The sequence below is a fragment of the Mandrillus leucophaeus genome, unplaced genomic scaffold, assembly GCF_000951045.1.
Source record: "Mandrillus leucophaeus isolate KB7577 unplaced genomic scaffold, Mleu.le_1.0 Scaffold26, whole genome shotgun sequence".
NCBI lineage: Eukaryota > Metazoa > Chordata > Mammalia > Primates > Cercopithecidae > Mandrillus > Mandrillus leucophaeus.
This window is the reverse complement of record NW_012102698.1, coordinates 4,154,862-4,160,282: the sequence shown is the minus strand read 5'-3', so window position 1 is coordinate 4,160,282 and position 5,421 is coordinate 4,154,862.

Below are 5,421 nucleotides of genomic sequence, written 5' to 3'. Positions count from 1 at the left end.
GAAGCCAGCTGGGCTCTTGAGTAGGGTGGGGACTTGGAGAACTGTTAGGTCTAGCTGGAGGATTGTATATGCACCAATCAGCACTCTGTGTCTAGCTGAGAGTTCGTGGATGCACCAATCAGCACTCTGTATCTAGCTAATCTGGTGGGAACTTGGAGAACTTTTATGTCTAGCTGGAGAACTGTAAAGGCACCAATCAGCACTTTGTGTCTAGCTCAAGGTTTGTAAATGCACCAATCAGCCCTCTGTGTCTAGCTCAAGGTTTGTAAACACACCAATCAGCACCCTGTCAAAAACGGACCAATCAGCTCTCTGTAAAATGGGCCAATCAGCTCTCTGCAAAGTGGACCAATCAGCAGGATGTGGGTGGGGTCAGATAAGGGAATAAAAGCAGGCTGCCCCCCAAGCCACAGCTGCAACTGTGGGGGCAACCTGCTTGGGTCAGCTTCCAGGGAAGGGTTGTTGTTTTGCTCTGGGTATGTGCTGCCTTTATGAGCTGTAACACAGTGAAGATCTGCAGCTTCACTCTTGAAGTGGGTGAGACCACGAACAACTCCAAACCAGGAATGAACAACTCCAAACCAGGAATGAACAACTTTGGATGTGCCACCTTTATGAACTAACACTCACTGTGAAGGTCTGCAGCTTTACTCCTGAAATCAGGGAGACCATGAGCCCACTGGAAGGAATTAACTCTGGATACGTCGAAACATCAGAAGGAACAAACTGTGGGACACACCATCTTTAAGAACTGTAACACTCACTGTGAGGGTCTGCGGCTTCATTCTTGAAGTCAGCATAGACCAAGAACCTTCCAACTGACCAATTCTGGACACACTAGGAATGCTATTCCTTATCTCTTTTCACAGTTTGCTCCCTCACTTCATGCAGATCTGCGGGCTCAGACAGCATCTCCCCAGAGGCCTATCCTGACTCTCATAGCTCATTCCTATTCCTTATTTCTTACCCTGCCTTACTTTTCTTAATACCACATTTCACAGCTGAAATCACACACATTATGTCTTGGCCTAATTACTTCTGATCACTCCCACTATAATAGAAAACTCTTAAGAACTGGGACTGGGGCCAATGCCTAGAAAAATGTGTAGCATGTAATAGGTGCTGAGGAAATATATGGAATAGGTTGGGCACTGTAATTCGGAACTTCAGGTGGCTGAGGGGGGAGGATTACTTGAAGCCAAGAGTTCAAGACCAGCCTGGACAACATAGGGAGACTCTATCTACCAAAATAAATAAAGTTAGCTGGAAGTAGTGGTGTGTACCTGTAGTCCCAGCTACTCAGGAGGTTGAGGCAGGAGAATCACTTGAGCTCAGGAATTGGCAGCTGCTGCAGTGAGCTGTGATGGTGCCACTGAACTCCAAACTGGGTGATAGAGGAAGACTCTGTCTCAAAAAAAAAAAAAAAAAAAGGGACACTAAGAAAACAAGTAAAGTGGTAGACCTAAATCCAACCGTATCAATAATCATGTTAAATGGTGATGGTACAAATACTTCAATTAAAAGGCAGAGATTGACTGGATTAAAAAAAAAAACAAAACTCTATTACATGTTGCCTACAAAAGACCACTTTAAATATAAAGAAATGAGTAAGTTGAAAGTAAATGAATGAAAAAATATGCCATATAGGCAGTAAGCAAAAGAAGGTTAGTGTAGCTATTTTAACTAATATCAGGTAAATTAGACTCTGAAACAAAGATTACTACCAGAGATAATGAGGGAAATTTCATGCCCAGATATGGTGGCTTACGCCTGTAATCCCAGCACTTTGGGAGGCTGAGGTGGGTGGATCACTTGAGCTCAGGAGTTCGAGACCAGAGTGAGTAACATGGCAAAACCTCATCTCTACAAAAAATACAAAAATCAGCCAGGCATGGTGGCACACGCCTGTAGTACCAGCTACTTGGGAAACTGAGGTGGATCACCTGAGCCCAGGGAGTTTCAGGCTGCAGTGAGCCGTGACCACATCATTGTATTCCAGCCTGGGCAGCAGAGTGAGACTCTGTCTCAAAAAAAACAAAAAACAAAACAACAAAAAGAGAGACATTTCCTAATGATAAAAGGAGCAACTCATCAAGAAGACAACCACGATTGTGTATACATTTAATAAACAGAAGGCCAGGTGAGATGGCTCATGTCTGCAAACCCACCTACTTTGGGAGGTGGAGGGGGGATGATATGGTTTGGCTCTGTGTCCCCACCCAGATCTCATCTTGAATAGTACTCCCATAATTCCCATGTGTTGTGTCGAGGTGATTCAGTGGGAGATAACTGAATCATGGGGTTAGTTTTCCCCATATTGTTCTCATGGCAGTGAGTAAGTCTCAGAAGATCTGATGGTTTTATCAGGGGTTTCTGCTTTTGCATCTTCCTCATTTTCTCTTGCCACTGCCATGTAAGAAGTGCCTTTCGGCCAGGCGCGGTGGCTCACGCCTGTAATCCCAGCACTTTGGGAGGCCGAGGCAGGCAGATCCCAAGGTCAGGAGATCGAGATCATCCTGGCTAACATGGTGAAACCCCATCTCTACTAAAAATACAAAAAATTAGCTGGGCATGGTGGTCGGTGCCTGTAGTCCCAGCTACTTGGGATGCTGAGGCAGGAGAATGCCGTGAACCTGGGAAGTGGAGCTTGCAGTGAGCTGAGATCGTGCCACTGCACTCCAGCCTAGGCAACAGAGCGAGACTCTGTCTCAAAAAATAAATAAATAAATAAAAAGAAGTGCCTTTTGCCTCCTGCCATGATTCTGAGGCCTCCCTAGCCATATGGAACTGTAAGTCCAATTAAACATCTTTTTCTTCCCAGTCCTGGGTATGTCTTTATCAGCAGCATGAAAACAGACTAATACAGTAAATTGGTACCATTAGACTGGGGCATTGCAAAAATATACCTGAAAATGTGGAAGCAATTTTGGAACTGGGTAACAGGCAGAGGTTGGAACAGTTTGGAGGGCTCAGAAGTAGACAGGAAAATGTGAGAAAGTTTGGAACTTCCTAGAGACTTGTTGAATGGCTTTGCCCAAAATGCTGATAGTGATATGGACAATAAGGTCCAGGCTGAGGTGGTCTCAGATGGAGATGAGGAGCTTGTTGGGAACTGGAGCAAAGGTGACTCTTGTTATGTTTTAGCCAAGAGACTGGCAGCATTTTGCCCCTGCCCTAGAGATTTGTGGGACTTTGAACTTGAGAGAGATGATTTAGGGAATCTAGTGAAAGAAATTTCTAAGCAGCAAAGCATTCAATAAGTGACTTAGGTGCTATTAAAAGCATTCAGTTTTAAAAGGGAAACAGAGCATAGAAGTTTGAAAAATTTGCATCCTGATAATGTGATAGAAATTTCCATTTTCTGAGAATTCAAACCAGCTGCAAAAATTTGTATAAGTAACAAGGAGCCAAATGTTAATCCCCAAGACAATGGGGAAAAGGTCTCCAGGGCATGTCAGAGGTCTTCATGGCAGCCCCTCCCATTACAGGCCTGGAGGCCTAGGAGGAAAAAGCGGTTTTGTGGGCTGGGCCCAGGGTCCCCAAGCTGTGTGCAGCCTAGGGACTTGGTGCCCTGTGTGTGTCCCAGCTGCTCCAGCTGTGGCTGAAAAAGGCCAATGTAGAGCTCGGGCTATGGCTTCAGATGATGCAAGCCCCAAGCCTTGGAAGCTTCCACGTGGTGTTGAGCCTGCAGTTGCACAGAAGTCAAGAATTGAGGTTTGGGCACCTCTGCCTAGATTTCAGAAGATGTATGGAAACACCTGGATGCCAGGCAGAAGTTTACTGTACAGGGAGGGTTCTCATGGAGAACCTGTGCTAGGACAGTGCAGAAGGGAAATGTGGGGTCAGAGCCCCCACACAGAGTCCCTACTGGGGCACCACCTAGTGGAGCTGTGAGAAGAAGGCCACCATCCTCCAGACCCCAGAATGGTAGATTCACCAACAGCTTGCACCATGAGTCTAGAAAAGCTGTAGACACTCAACACCAGCCCATAAAGGCAACCACGAGGGAGGCTGTACCCTGCAAAGTCACAGGGGTAGAGCTGCCCAAGACTATGGGAACCTCTTGCATCATCATGACCTGGATGTGAGATATAAAGTCAAAAGAGGTAATTTTGGAGCTTAGGATTTGACTGCCCCACTGGATTTCGGTCTTGCATGGGCCGTATAGCCCCTTTGTTTTGGCCAATTTCTCCCATCTGGAATGGTTGTATTTACCCAATGTCTGTACCCCATTGTATCTAGGAAATAACTAACTTGTTTTTGTTTTTTTTTCCTTTTTCTTGAGACAGAGTTTCATTCTTGTTGCCCAGGCTGGAGTGCAATGGCGTGATCTTGACTCACCGCAACCTCCACTTCCCGGGTCCAAGCGATTCTCCTGCCTCAGCCTCCCGAGTAGCTGGGATTACAGGCATGCGCCACCATGCCTGGATAATTTTGTATTTTTAGTAGAGATGGAGTTTCTCCATGTTGGTCAGGCTGGTCTCAAACTCCCAACCTCAGGTGATCCACCCGCCTCAGCCTCCCAAAGTGCTGGGATTACAGGCGTGAGCCACTGTGCCTGGCCAGTTGCTTTTGATTTTACAGGCTCATAAGCATAAGCGGACTTCCTTTGTCTCCGATGGGACTTTGGACTGTGGACTTTTGAGTTACTGTGAAATGAGTTAAGACTTTAGGGGACTGTTGCAAAGGCATGATTGGTTTTGAAATGTGAGATGAGATTTGGCAGGGGTGGAGTGATATGGTTTGGCTCTGTGTCCCCACCCAAATCTCATCTTGAATTGTACTCCCATAATTCCCACATGTTGTGGGAAGGACCTGGTGGGAGATAATTGAATCATCGGGGCAGTTTCCCCTATATTGTTTTGTGACAGTGAATAAGTCTCAGAAGATCTGATGGTTTTATCAGGGGTTTCCACTTTTGCGTCTTCCTCATTTTCTCTTGCCACCACCATGTAAGAAGTGCCTTTTGTCTCCTGCCATGATTCTGAGGCCTCCCCAGCCATATGGAACTGTAGGTCCAATTAAACCTCTTTTTCTTCCCAGTCTTGGGTATGTCTTTATCAGCAGCATGAAAACGGACTAACACAGGGGAGGGCCAATTAAGACCATGAGTTTGAGACTAGCCTGTGAAATACAGCAAGACACACCATCGCTACAAAAATAAAAAAATAAAAAAAAATCAGTCAGGTGTAGTGGTGTAGACCTATAGTCTGGGAGGCTAAGGCAGGAGGATTCCTTGAGTCCAGGAGTTCAAGGTTACAGTGAGCTATGATTGCACCATTGTACTCCAGCCTGGGCAACAGAGCAAGACCCTGTCTCTAAAATCATTCAATCAATCAATCAATCAAGTCCCAAAATATACAGCAAAAATGGAGTTTAAGAATGAGGCCAGACACAGTGGCTCATGCCTGTAATCCCAGC